The 16,288-nt window shown below is 35.2% G+C and overlaps 1 pseudogene; it reads right to left on the bottom strand.

Annotated features, from left to right (window-relative positions):
• Positions 1-9,500: 9,500 nt before the first annotated feature.
• LOC124845557 (uncharacterized) lies at positions 9,501-12,685 on the bottom strand (annotated as a pseudogene).
• Positions 12,686-16,288: the final 3,603 nt, after the last annotated feature.

Here is a 16,288-nt window from a genome sequence, read left to right as displayed (position 1 = left end):
AATATTATAAGTTCATGTTACTAAAATTGAAAAATATACTTATCTACATTAAAATAGATCCATCTTTTAACACATAATTTTGATCATATTTCACTTATTTTATGATCCGGTTGTTGAATGTTAGCACATTAAAAATAACACTTTTTTAAGTTTGTTAAAAAAATAGCATATATAAAAACTACTAACGTTATTAGTCAACAATAAACTTTAATATCATGCTTTTATTTATCAATTTGTCATCACACATTTTTTAAGTATATTTTCTTCTAAAAATATTTAAATTCACAAGCTTATAAGTCTATTTTATACTAGTATATAAGACATATGTTTTCTCTAATATTTTATAGAAAGAATCAATAATTTATTCTAAAATGTATTATATAAAATGACCAAAATATTATACCATCACCTAAATAAAACTTCAATATGATTTGAAATCATACAAACAATATTATGGTATTGGGTTTAAATTTCGTTTATCAAAATAATTAAATTTGAGATTTTATGCGAACTGAAAAAGAATATAAAATTGTAAATAATGAAATTGTAATCTAATATAAGAGTCTATAATATATATATATATATATATATATATATATATATATATATATTTCATATACATTAATATAAACAAGAGAGGGAGAATAAGTGTAACATACCAAATATTTAATTTTTTAATTGTAGATTAATACAAACAAATGAGTTAAGGTTGTATGATTAGTTAGTAGTTAGATTCAAATTTATATTTGAATATTTGAGTTAATAAGACCGATGTGATTTTGATTTTTATAACAAGAAATAATATTAAATTTTTTGTTATTTAACAAATTTTCTAAAGAGAAATATTTTCAAATTTGTATAACTAAATGTGTATAATATATTATTGTTATTGACATTATTTAATATTTTACTAGACACATAAAATAAGTTCAAAATAATAATAAACACGTATTAAAAATGTTAGTCAAGAGACATGAAAACTAGACAAGTCTCTCAAAGAAGCATTATATGTAAGATCACGAAGATAAAATAAGTCTCTTAAAGAAGCATTAGACCTATCATCATAATGATAGAACAAGTCTAGATGCCTATGACAACTACATTGAGACTAAATGATCATGCACTCAATTGACACTCTCAAAAGCTACAGACCCAAGGACACATGAAAGATTGTCTATCCTAAAGGTAAAGTCTCATGAATTTCAATGATAATCCTAACATTCAAACAATCTACTTCTAAGCATTGTGTGTTCATTTTAATGTGGTCAATAGAGATAGTTATTCAAAGAAAATTTTCCCCTCACTTAAACAAAAGGTGGTATATAACATCAAATGTTAACATAAAGTCCAACATATCTCATAAAGCTCTAACAAAAAGGACAAAGTAAAAGCCTTAAATTACAACAAATTTTTGCTATGATTTTTATAAATAGAAGACATGTCATGCGTATGAAGTTAGACGCAATTTGCTGGAAAAATAAACATACAAGCACTTATTTAAGCTTTCAATTTTTAACTAGCTTCTTAGTGCATATAAAAAAATATTTTCAGATAATGTAAAAAAGAGAGCTTTATTGTACATTTTTCACTCTTGTGAAATAATCTCTTAATAAAACAAGCAAATATTTCATATTCATTCATTTGAATTTGAATCTGGTAATCTAAACAACTTCCTTATTATGTAGTTTGTTCGTAGAAACCTTATGTACTCATTTTAATCTTATGGGAAGATTAACATACAAATAAAAGTAACTTTGTGTATTTATGGTAAGTATAAATGTTATTAATTGATTGATTATTGGAATCTGTTTTTTGTTAGTATTGCAAAACTATATGTAACACTTGTTAGAGGTGAACCAATATAAAAATAAAATATTCACTATGTTTTTCTTACACATTTTTTCTCTTGGGTATCATAAAATATTTTTGAAAGTATTTGTGAAAGTTAGGAAGACACGATAAGAAATCACAAATTAACTTGATTAACATAAACATCCATGTCATCATTGGGGTCTATGTGTCCTTGATTCCATCAATAAAGCGATGTTGGTGTGATTCTCCTTAGGTTAAATAGGTGTAGGAAGAAGTCTTGATCTACAATCTAACCTTTTGAGTGTTTTCAATCTCCATTCTTGTGACAAATGAATGAGCTTGAAATAGAGGGGATTAGTAATAATTGGGTGTTTCTCCTTCCATCCTTTAAGGCCCTGGTTTAGGACTTTAGAGATTCCATCAAACTTCCTCCTTATTTTTTCATTTTCTTATTTCAGCACATTTTCTCCTCCATATCTTTTGTTCATTGAGTTCCTTTCAGGTTCAATGAGTAACGTCATATAGTATGTATGATTCTCCTGTGCTTTTAGTATTTGTTGTCATTTGTTATTGTTCGTGTTCTTCGTTGATACCACATTGTCTTCTAATATTTTATTTAAGCTTCACAATGGACACCAAATATTCTTACAAGGACCGAAATAATCTTATAAGGTTGATTCTTCTCTTCAATTTTTCTCTTTCATGCTCACTCGAATTTTTTATTCTTTACATATGTCAGATGTTCTCTGTAAACTTCTCTATCTAAGATGGAGTGGAATGTTTCCAAAATAATTCAAATTAACAAAACATATTATAAGTAATAACATGAAATATTAACTTATTTTATAATATTTTAGTAAATATGTCTTGATTAACTCAATCCAATAAATTTATTAACTAAATGTCTTGATTAACTTAATCCAATAAATTTATTAAATTATTTATAATAGTTTAGTAAATATGTCTTGATTAACTCAATCCAATAAACTTATTAACTTATTTATAATACTTTAATAAAAATGTCTTGATTAACTCAATCCTTAATAGTTTAGTAAAAATATATTAATTAACTCAATCCAATAAACTCAATACTATGGTACATAGTCGAGATAATCTTAAACTTAAATAGTAAAATAGTTCATGAGATGAGTTTCACACATAAAAAATAATTAAAGTTAATCCTACTGTATTGTATAGACCCAAAATTTAGTTAAACGATGTATTGTATTCGTGATCACTTTTTAAATTTAATTTTTTTATTTGATATTAATTTTAAATTATATTTTTCAATCTCAAACTAAATTTAAATATTGTATGTTGCTACTAAATATTTTACAGACATTATATTTTTGCAAATGTGACTTGTAATAACATTATATAGATGATTCATAATCATGGCACGATATTGTCCTCTTTTAAGAAAAAAAGTATAAAAAAGGAAATACTAAAGAAAGTCACTAAATGAAAGAAAAAAAATGTTTAGAAGAATTAAATAAAAAGATGTGAATTTATAATCAAATAACAAAAGGTGAACTTTTTAATTTTTTTGCACAATTATTTACACATTTCTTTTATTCTAAAATTACCATCTATTGCTATTTCTTTCATTTTAACCTAACTGAATACAATTTCTAATTGATTTCTCTTTTACTTTTATTTAAATATATTATTTTTAATTTATTTTAATGAAAGAGCTAAATGAAAAATATTCCTATTATATCCGCTTCTTAATGCTAAAAAAGTAAAAAAAAAATAATTATTATTAAAATAAAACTTTACATTAAGTTATAATTTATTTAAATGAAATGTTATTATTGAAATATAAACACACAAACCAATTTATATGTTTGTATTGATGAATTTTTTTTTTACTGGAATTTGCCAATCATAATGTTTTCCTTTATACATGATAAAAATTTATTTCAATAACTGGGTTAAACTTCTTAAGTTGTCCCTATTTATGTGATTTTTTCCAATTCAATTCTTGTTTTATTGGATTCTCCAATTTAGTCTTAAAAAAATGCAAATTTGAGTTAATTGAGTCTTTGTCGTTAAATTGGGTTAACGGGTTAACTTTTTGATGACCTAGTACCTTGACGTGGTAAGTTTAGTACGTGGCATTCGAAGGTTTATACGTCAAATTTCATAACATTAAATATTTTAAAATTAGGGTTTGTTGGTGGAATTTTTGGGTTTTGTTGTGTGCAGGTTTCATGGCAACGCATGGAGGTGGTTCTTGAGCAAGTTTATTCGAACAACGGTGAATCGTTATGGCTGATGACAGTGGCAATTCACGACGAAGAAGTCGCTATTGGAGGTTTGTTGCATTTTTGTGATTCTTGCAAGAGAACAAAATTTGCTCGCAATTTGACCTCGCCTCTCTAGTACGCGGTTAGGGTTCAAAGATGGTAGAGGACGAGATGTTGATGGCGGCCTAAAGGAGATTTTGCGTCGGCCTGAGCGCAAACGCGATTTAGGGTTCATCTGCGTTTGATTTGGAGTTTTCTGATTCTACAGGTGTTTCGCGAAGATGAAGAATTATGGTTGCGACAGCGGTGACATGGTGTTTGGTGGCAGGTGTGAATCGTGGATGTATTCTACAACGGCTTGTGCGCATACTTGGAGCGGTGATCAAACTGAACTGTTTGAATCTCTCTCGCAACAATCTTTCTAGAAGTATTCCATCCAGTTTTTGGGGCATATCAAATTTGATTTCTTTCAACATATCATACAATCGGTTAGAAGGGCCACTTCTGAAAAATGGAGCCTTTCTTAATGCTTCAATTGAATCATTGAAAAATAACACAAGTTTGTGTGGGAACGTCATTAGGTTGATGCTTTGTCCAGCCAACCACAATGAATATTGTGCGGGGTGGGTGTTTCAATGCCGAATATCTCATAGGTGTCGAAGGACAGGGAAATGTTTACAAGGCTGACTTCCCTTTAGGTGAAGTCTATGCTGTGAAGAAACTTCATCCAGGAACAAATGGAGAGAAGCCTAATTTTAAAGCTTTTGAGAATGAAATTCAAGCTTTGACTGAAATCAGGCACCGTAATATTGTAAAGCTTTGCAGGTTTTGCTCACATCCATTACTCTTATACTTAAACTCTTCTATTCCCTCAAACAATCATCATTTTTTTCTTCTACCCCTCTTTCACTTTCTGCCAAATCAATTATCCTTCTCAAATGTGTAACCCTAAAAATGGGGAATCAAACACCCAGATCCTTGAAGATGGAAAAAAGTTTTAATCTTTTCAGGTACAATTCACTGATCATTCATGTTCAATACCCTCTCCGACATGGGTGGCAGTGGCCAAGTCAACTCCACCGCATCCAATAACTTTATGAGATATGTCATGTTCTTGCTCAGATTTTAGAAACCTTACTTTTAAAATGTTTATTTTATCAACATCCCACCTCATAAAAAACTTAACCCCGTTAAGCTAATTTAACGGCAGGAGCCTAATTGACTCAAATTAGCAATTTTTAGGACTAAATTGGATAATTGTTAAGATGTCGGCAAATGTACCTAATCGTATCAAGTATAAAATGGTAAGACCAAATATCGTATCCCAGAAGACTCACGACACTAAACAGTCATGTAATTACTTAACTAATTACGACTTAAGAACATTTTTTGGGGTTTTTGAATGCAAATGCAATAAAAATAAACATGAATGCAATTTGATCAATTGAGGCTAAACACTAGAAGGAATGGATGAAGTTGATAATATGAGATGATAATGTTGTTGGGGGGTTTAGATTTCACCTAATCACTCTCATGCATATATGAATTCTTTTTCTTCATTAAATTGTTAACATCACTCTCTAAATTACTTAAAACCCGATTCATCGGCAAAGAAAGCCTATCCTTAATTACTAGACCACAATCCCTTGCATCCCTAATAATTAATTCCTCATTACGATTAGGAGCTTAAGACAACCAAAACTCATATCCTCATCCATGAGCAATACAACTTTTGGAAGAAATTCTCCAGATCGTGATTCGTAAGATAACTCCCGATACTCAAACAAATCATAAAATCATGCTATGAATAATCAAAACATAACAAGCATAGAGCAAAGGAGAAAATCCCTAACAATTAATGAATGAAGCATATTATAACTTAGAACAAATTCAAATACATGAGAGTTTAGAGGTTACATCTTCCCCAACAACAAAAGAGTTTAGTTTCCCATCGTCATGGAGAAACTAGGTGTACAATGGAATGGAAGAGATAGAAAAATCCTAGAAACTAAAGAGGAGAGCTCCCACATCCCCAAATCTGCCTACAAAGGAGCAAAACGTGTGTTTTTGTGCTCAAGCCATCAAGAGATACAATTCCTAGGACGTCCAAGTCTTTAAATAGATCAAAAAATAACAGAAAATGGGTCCAGGCCCAACATGTTGGCGCTCAACGCCCTCATTTAAGGCGCCTGGGCAAAACTGCAAGAAAACTGGCGCTCAGCGCCCCTAAAAGGGCACTCAAGTTTTGTGCGATACATGAAACTGGCGCTCAGCCCCCCTTTCTAGCGCTCAACCCTGACTAGTTGGCGGTCAGGGCCCCTTTCTGGCGCTCAGCTTCAGCTTGACTTTTTTGCATTGCGTCTTTTTCTCTTTTTCAGCATTCCAACTCCTTGGTACTTTACTCTTTTAAATCATTCCAATAACCTAAAAAATCAAGGGAATTTAGTGATAAAATCATCAAGTATACCCTCTACTCACTTATTCACAAAAGTATACTAAAAACATGAGTTCAAGCAAGCTTCTAAGTAAAAAAGGGTTGATTTAATGTCAATTGAATCATAGATAACAGTATGTTCAACTGTTATCAATAATCCAATCAAACGGGATCAAACTAGGAAAAACCCACATAAATAGGGACAACTTAAGGGATTTAACCTTATTTTGAAATCTATAAATATAGGTTTGAGATAAAGAGGTAAGTGGTGACATTTAATACGTAATAATATCTAGAACTGTCAAATCTTTGTTGACTTTGGCATTGGTGTGCTTTTGGAGATAACTTCCAATCTTAACTAAATGAACAGCTAGGACGAATAACAAAGTAAGGATAAGTACTCAAACCTTTAGGACATTCGTTATATTGTGACAAGCTGACCTTGACCTTATAACCAAATCATTTTGGCACCCACCATAGGGCATGAGGATTCAAAAGACAACCCAATGGTAACCACAAGGAACATGAACATAACAACACCAGGAGAGTCAAACATTCAGCAAGATCTTATGGACTTGATAAGGTAGATGCAATGTCAAATATAGGAGATGTAAAGGAGGCATGAAGAAGAACTAACGACTTTGAGGGTCGAGAACGCTACCCCACGCCACGAGAAGTCCGTCTAAAAGTCTATGCCAAGAGGTCCTAGTCAGTCAAACCTGAACAAACAAGTAGAAGAATCGACCAAGATAGTCCAACAAGGAAGTACAAGAGCTAATAAGGGGGCTCCCTCGATAGAGATGGTTCACACGATCAATTTGTTTTCGTTCAACCCAACAATCATGGAGATGCCCATGCTCGAGCAGTGGTCTCCTCTTATCTTTGCCAAGTATGATGGGTCAATTGACCCTGATGAACACTTGAGAATGTTCATTAACCTTATGGCATTCTACATATTGAGTGACCCCGTGTGGTGCAAAGCCTTCTCACTGTCTCAGTTTTGGTACGAAACTAGGCAAATTTAAAGTATAAATTACCGATTTATGCGAATTACGAAAACAAGCAAGTCGTGAGGGGTCCATATGACTTCAAATGAAGAAGTTGTGCCCCCCCTGCACGACTTCACCCATACATAGTGGTTAGAGGTGAAGTCGTGCACCCCAAAAATGATTTTAGGGCATGGTAATCGATTACCCGGGCTTGTAATCAATTAACACGCTTTTTTCCAAAATTTATTATAATGAAATAAATTAATTTTATGCATTTTTATTTATGCAATTACAATAATTTTGGTTAGAAATTATAAATGATTTTAATTAATAAAGAAATTAAAAAATAAAAAAAGTAAAAATGTGGGGGGTGTATGACTTCAATAGGAGAAGTCATCAACCCCCCTACAACTTCAATTTTCTTTTAATTTTTTGGTTTAATGTATTCGGAGGTCCCTATTTCTGGGATTCGTATCAATTGGGTCCTCCTATTTTGGAAGTGCTCAATTGGGTCCCTAATTTGACAAAATTGAGTCAATAATACCCTTTCCGTTAAATCCAATGGACGGCGTTAACTTTTTAAACAGGTGGCATGCTGAGGCATCCTTTTATTTCCAGGTGGCACAGTTTGAGCTTAACACGTGGATTTTATATCATTTTAAAGCATTCTTAAGAAGTTGGATTTATTTAATCCCTCAATTTGAAGGTCAAAATCCCTAAATTAAAAGGGTGTGTTAGGAGGTCGACCTTGTAATTCTGCGACGCAGGTGGCTGTAATGGTGTTGAAGCTTGTGCTTGTTATGGTTCGAAGACAATGTTGAAGGAGCACTTTTTCTATTCATCGAGTTGTAGTGCCAAGCGGAAGGAAAATAGTACGTCTTCACCGATCTGCCACTGTGGTCAAAGATCTGTGGTGAGAACTGCCAAAACTATGAAGAATCGGGGCAAGCAATTTTGGGGATGCTTCAAGTATAAGGTATGTTAAATTCAACCTAATTAAGTTGTGGTACTGTTTCTGAGAACACGACATTGTTCAATGGTGGTGAAGACAGTGGTACTCCCTAATTAAGTTGAATGTTGTCTTTATAGAACGGTGGTGAAGACGGTGGTTGCAACTTCTTCAAATGGTGCACATTGGGTTTGACGAAAGGGGTAGCTACTTCAACAGTGAAGGAAACAAAGAAACTTTGGTGAACAGTGAAGACATGGATAGTACTAGGAAAATGATAGTAAATTTACAAAAATCAGTGTTCATTGTTCAAAAGTGGATGAAGGTGTTGATGTTGTTGGTTTCTGTTTTATGTGTAATAGATATAATTTTAGTTTCAATGTTGATGGGGAAGGGATGATTTCTTGTAACTTTGTTGTAGGTTGGTTATGTTGTAATGAAATAAATGAAATGAAGAGTTGTTTCGTAATTAATGGAGTTGTGCTTATAGAATCTGATATGTGTTCATTAGTAAGCATAGGATGATTGTAATTTGACTTGAATATAAAGAATTGGTTTACATAGAATTGAGTTACAAAATTAGTATAGTAATGCACATAATATGTTAAGGTAAGGAAGAAAACATTGCAGTGTTCAGCTTGATACTTCTGTTTCATATAACTTATCAAACCTTAAGTGTACTCAGTCCTGTTTTATATAACTTGATATTTTATCCTTATCAAACCTTAAGTGGTATGAACATTTCATAAAAGCAAAGATAACATTCCATAAAAGCAAATATAAACATCAGAATTGGTTACAACACTGAGATAAACATCAGAATTGGTTAAAAAAAGATGTGCTGAAATTATGACATCAGAATTGGGTCAACATCAGAATTGGTTCAACATAAAAAATGTTTACATCATTAAAAGGTAAAAAAAAGATGTGCTGAAATTGTGACATCAGATTTGGTTCAACATCAAAATTGTTTACATCATTAAAAGGTAAAAAAAGATGTGTTGAAATGGTCACAGGTAAACATCAGAATTGGTTACAGCACTGAGATATACATTAAAATTCCCTTCCTATGCTTCAGGGTCATTTGATGATGGTATGTTTGGTTCATTTGCTGGGTTGCTTTGTTGTGTTTGGTCAGGGTTCACATCACGATCTTGGGTTGATTTCTGGCAAGAAGTTCTGTTGTGACCCAGCTCCCTACAAATGCCACATATTTTATGTATACCACCATTCCTCATTCTTGTGTCGTCCTTGACTAACTCTCATTCCTACAACCTTCTTTTCTTCTTCGGCCTCCCTGGCAATATTCTCTTTTTTGGAGGGAACACATCATTATATGGGGTAATCTGCCACATGTTCTCACTATTAATTAGATACACAATGGAAGAGTACATTTCTCCATATGTTGACTTCCTAAAACAAACAGGGATGAAGTCCTCTGCATCTAAATTCAGAAACTTCATACCAGCCAACGCATGACAACATGGAATGCCCGAGATAGCCCATTTCCTGCATGTGCATTCATATTTGTCTATATCAACTACAAACTTGTCCCCAACTTGGGACACATGAAAGACTTCAAACAGCTTCAATGCTGACCAATTGGAAAAACAAAATTAATATTCAGAAACTTCACATTTGTTTAGGAGTTGAACACATGATAAATGTTAATAAATTAAGCTTACCCAGGAATCCAAAATTTAGTTAGTTGGGACTCCTTATTAACTCTACTCTTAATTTTAGGACAAATCAACCCAGATAATTATTCACTTTTTGTTCGGTTTGTTGCCCATCTATTCATCAAGTAAAGGCGGATCTCCTCCAACATGGTTATGATTGGCTTTGACGTTGTTTGCACAAAAACACTGTTGAATGCCTCTGACATGTTGTTTACCAAAGTATCACACTTAGAAGTGGTGGTAAACCTTGATCGTGACCAGTATCTACATTGCAAGAGATTATGAAATATTACTATCACATTCTGACACTTGCACAAGTATGAATTGAATCACAAACACATTTATTGAAGAACATACATAGGAGGAATTTTTATTAGGTATTTGAAAGCCTCAATGATGACTTCCTTTAATTTTATCATTTCGGTTTCCCAAGCTTGTGGATGGGTTGTTGTAGCTGCCTTCCACATCAACCGCTTTAGCTGCTTTCCAAGGAATTTTTTCCTGAAATTTGCGTAAAGGTGCCTAACACAAAAGCGTTGATCAACTCCAGGGACCACTTCTTGAATAACTTGCATTAAGCCCTGTAATTTGAAATTGTCAGTGTTGTTAAAGGTCAGATATCAATAACAATGAAAATGAACATACGTTTTTAGGAAAAAAAAGGCATGTGAATAACTTTTTGTTGATATGATATGAATGTCAATTATGCATGTACTGGCTCCCCACCAACGTCTTCAACCAGAAGTTCCAGAAACCATTTCCACGTGTCCTTGTTCTCTACTTCCACAATGGCATATGCTAGAGGTAGCATCTGGTCATTTGCGTCTCTTCCAACAACAGTTAGCAATTTCCCACTATATTTACCTTTTAAAAAAGCACCATCCAACCCTATAATTGGCCTGCAGGACACAAAACTGTCCTTGCAGGCCTTTAGACAAACATAGAACCTATTGAAAATATGTCAACCAACATTATCTTCCACTTGCACCTTCACTGTGGATCCAGGATTACGAGTTAGGAGCTCGTTCGCATAATCATATATCCTTTTATATTGCTCTTTGAAAGACCCATCTACATGGTCTGAAGCAATGGCCTTTGCCCTATAAGCCATGGATCTAGATACACCTACATTCCACTTTCTACTTATCTTGTCACGAATTTCCACTCCCTTGACTTTGGGATTTTCTCTCAGTTTTCTCCAACCTCTTACTCAGCCATTTTGAATTAAGTAATTTGACTTTGTGCTCTCTACTACAGATGTGGTTGTCAACAATAGTCCTTAATTGCCACGTTCGTACTGCATTCATATAAGCACAGTATGCCATCTAAGGGCAATTTCCTTTACCACCCATACATTTGACCCTAATTCTCTTCTTATCATTTTTAACATATGTTAGATTTCTTCCATTTTCTACTGCATACGTTTTGATGGAATCCAGAATATCTTGCTTGTCAGCAAAATAAGTCCCCAAATCCCACTTGTAATCCACCATTGTTTTAGGCATACTAAATGTTACAAACTTTCCATAACTGTCTTCTTCATCATCTTGTCCATGACTTTCTCCTCCACTAAGCAATTCTTCTGATACCCAATTATCACCGACAGACCTTTATCATTGTCAATATTTATACCATCATCAACATCACTATCGGACATGTGAGTCCATGATGGTCCATCATCTTGCACATCAACTTCGATTTCACCAAACCAATTCCCAACTCCATGACCTACCTCTTCTTGTATATCACAATCAACTAGGTCTTTCATACAGTCATCATTAACATCCACATTGCAATCAACATTAGCATCCTCACCACTAGAACTCCAGCTACGAACATTAACATCATCTCCTTCAGATTGACCCACATCACATTCAGCTTCAATTTGACCTTCTACAACATCATCTCCCTCACATCTTTATTCTGAAACATGAACTTCACATCTCTCAACTACCACGTCATTCACCTCACCATGATCTTGTTGACACTCACCATCACCTTCCTCTGTACACTCACCATGACCTTGTTGACACTCACTATCACCTTCCTCTTGACACTCACCATGACCTTGTTCACACTCACCATCACCTTCCTCTTGACACTCACCATGACCTTATTCACACTCACCATCACCACTATCACGCATCACAGGTTGAACTTCTTCTTCACCTATATTATGAGGAACATTTTCTAACAAGTCCATGATCTTAGGTTCAGACACAGTGTGAACAACAAATAGATGAACCTCACCATTTAGCCTAGATAAGTTAATCATGTGCATGGCTCCTCTATCATCACACAAAGGCTCTAACCTATTATCTAACACAGAACCCCCCTACACAATACAACAACTCCTTAAACCCATTTTGCCTAGTTTCTTACAAAAATCCATTGTCTCTAAAGGGAGAAATATTAGCATGGTTCAACTCTCGGTCACCCAAATCCATAGGCAACTTCTCGACCATAAGCTCCATGTTCCGCAGGTAGTTCACACGAGCCCCGAACACAGATCTGACCACCTTGGCTTTGATTAACATTAAGCAAGAGAAGTATGAGTCTCTATAAGCTTTCATAGACCGGTACAACAAGACTACTTGGTAAATCAAAGACTTCAGCGAGAAGTTTGTCTTACATCATGTCGTCACGGCCTTAAGAGTTGGGCCATTCATTGATAGTCTCTGCATGAAGCCAACAAAGACTATACAGGAACTAAGGGAGATAAGTATTGAGTTTATAAGGATAAAGGACATGCAGGAATATCGCAAGAAACAATAGTAAGAGGTTGTGAGTGCGAGCTGTGATAAGAAGGAAGGGAAGAAGCTGGTGACGAGGAATGATAAGGGGAACGACTCCCGACTGAAGGACCTCCTTCAAAGCAAGCGATTCCATCAATACACCGCCTATAATGGCGACGGCAAGAAACATTGTCAGTATCACCAAAATCTGAGGCATACAATGAAGTAATGAACTACCTTCTTGAATAAGATAAAGGAATTGATTCATGAGGCTCACCTCTAGAAGGACATCAAAATCGACCAACCAAAGGAGCTCATCTCATAGGTAGAGCCCTAAACGACGTGCTCATCACAATCGCAGAAGCAGAAGTAGAAGTAAAAGTTGGCATCGGTCGTTTCAGGGCCATATAAACACAATCTCAAGAGGATTCACTAGCGACATGTCTTCATCGTCTACCAGGTAGAGGCACTTTAGTAGTCCAAAGATAATCCACTTGGTGGACAGGAAGCCTAAGCTCATGTCGTTGATAACCTTCATGGACGATGACTTCAAAGCACTACATCCCATTTAGAATGACCCCATGGTCATCACGATCGAGATCACTCGGTACAGAGTCAATAAGTTCTTAATAAACCAAGGAAGCTCGGTCATTATCCTCAATAGGAAGACTTTTCAGAAGATTGATTTTTCAAAACACCTGGTCGTTCCTTACAATGAATAGATCATGGGTTTCGCAGGCGAACAGGTGGACACATGCAACTATGTTGATCTACGAGCAAGGTTGGTTGTTGCCCATGATGGAAAAGAGATAAGGGTGAGGTACCTATTGGTGGAGGCGAAAACCTCTTACAACATGTTGACGTGACGACCATGTTTGAACACATTTGGTGTAATCATCTCCACACCTCACCTCATCATGAAGTTCCCCTGTGACAAGGGAACCGTATGCACAGTCTATGCTTACCAAAAGACTGCACGAGAATGCTACGTAGTGGGGTTAAAGGTAGAACCCTACGTACCTCTCAAGAAAGTTAAGCAATCAAAGGTGGCGATGGTCGATCTAGAACCGAGAACAAAGATGAAAGACCGGATGGATCAACAAGATGACATTAAATAATTGAATCTAGGGAAGAAGAATGCTTAAGTGACGAACATTAGCAATAACTTGAGCTAGGAGCTTGAGATGGCTCTGAACGCTCAAGGCCAATAGTGACATGTTCGCTTGGACTAAGGCAGACATGTCGGGCATTCACCCGATTGTCATGTTCCACAAGGTGGCCTTGTTTAAGGAAGAGCGCCCGATGGTACAGAAAAAGAGAAGGCTCGTAGAGGAGAAAAGAAGGTCGTGAAGGCCGAAGTAAAAAAGCTTTAGGAAGCAGGCTTCATCCGGGAGGTCACCTACACCACATGGTTGGCGTACATGGTAATGGTCATGAAAATGAACGGTCTATGTTTCCCTGAAGAATGCCTACCTCAGGTCATCAGATCCTTAGCTTTTGGAATGTGTATTCTAGCTACAACCAGATACCCATGTACCACCCCGACTAGGAGAATACAACATTTATCACTAAATAAGCAAACTAGTGTTACAATGTGATGTCGTTCAGGTTGAAGAACGTTGGAACCACTTACCAATCTTTGACGGAGAAAGTCTTTCACCACCAAATCGGCAAATGCATAGATGTATATGTAGAAACACCCCTAATTTTGGAATGTTACAGGTTTACAAATACTTTTAAAAATTTAACTCTGATACTATTTCGAAATACAGCTTAAATAAAAACTTCTATTTATTATAACCAAATTTGAAAAACTTCATAAATCAAATGTATCTATAAAGCGTTTATATAATCTCATTACAAAACTATTAATATATAAACTAAAACCCCATAGTTCTCCCATGTATCTCGCTACTCAACTTCGCTTTAGCTACATCTGTAGCAACATCTACTCCCATACAAGTATGATCATCGCAGGTGAAAACCACAATCACAACACGCAAGGTTGAGCTAACAGAAACATGTCATATAAACATACATAAGCATTAACATCAACTTAGAATAAGATTAGAATAGTACATATCATCATTCACTTACACACATCTTTACATGACAACACATCAAATCATTAACATCTGCACTACCAGAATTTCAAGTCACCAGTATAAAACCACAAAATGATTTCGTCAAAGTAACAAATTCACACCCCGACTCCCTCGATCATTCACCAACCCACACCCTAATTTATTTGAAACCATTCACTATACATTGAATCATCACCGGTTACTCATATACAACATAAGTTGAGTGTCACCTCCCACCACTCTCTTAAAGAGCTTCATCAGGCTAGTACACTTTACCACACCATTACATAATGACATATCCCACCACTCTCTAGAAGGCTTCACCGGCAAGTACACCACTTCCCACCACTCTCTTAGAGCTTCCCCGGGCAAGTATATGCTTTCCACCACCCTTTTGGGCTTCACCGGACAAGTATACACCTCCTACCACTCTATTCCCAGAGAGCTTCACCGAGCAAGTACCAGTGTTACTCCCATCACTCTTCTAGGAGTTTCACCGGGCATCACAAACATAAACCCAACTCCATAGGAAATAAACAATATTATACTTTACGTAAAACATAAATAAATACACATACAATTCAGAGGCGCCCTTCTTCTACCTTTTCTCTTTAAAACAACACAACTTATATTACTTCCTGCATGCCACTTTCCATGGTCTCCACTCTATCTTCCACATTCATACACACAACGTCCAAACTCGTTATACACACCACTAATATTGATTTACAGACAACCTACATTATGTACACATACAACAACTAACGAATTTCCCAAACAAGAAGAAAACCCATAACCATTTTCTCGCTTAAACCCCAACAACTCTCCGTAGCCACATTCATGCACTACAACCAACAACCATCATCTAATCCCGCTACTTCTTTCCTCTTCTCACATGCATCACAACAACATACCCTCAGACACTCAACCCCCTCGGAACTCCACTGGATGATCTCTCGGCCTCTCACCTTCATCGCAGTATTATCTACCCAAGATAGAGTAGTGGTACCCCAAGTCACCGAGAAAGTGTATAAGGCCTCACAGTCCTACTAGTCTCGTCAGGAACCCTTATACACTAGCCCACAACTTTTAAATACAACAAAATTATCACCAAAAACAATCAAAAACATAACAGAGGGATCAAAGGAAAATTATTGTACCTAAACCCACATGTTAAGAGTTATATCATTCATTTTCCACAAGTTTGTGAATCAATAACAACATTAAACACTCCTTAAGGACATCATCCAACCCGTGCAAACCCCAACAACTACAACATTATTAGTTTGCTCCCCTTACCTAGACTCTAGAGGTTTGTTAATGGCTTGTAAATCCTTCCCAGTATAAGAAGATCTTC

This window comes from Vigna umbellata, chromosome 1 (assembly GCF_029865625.1).
Source record: "Vigna umbellata cultivar VRB3 chromosome 1, Vumbellata_1.0, whole genome shotgun sequence".
Taxonomy (NCBI): domain Eukaryota; kingdom Viridiplantae; phylum Streptophyta; class Magnoliopsida; order Fabales; family Fabaceae; genus Vigna; species Vigna umbellata.
This window is presented reverse-complemented; position numbering and strand designations above follow the sequence as displayed.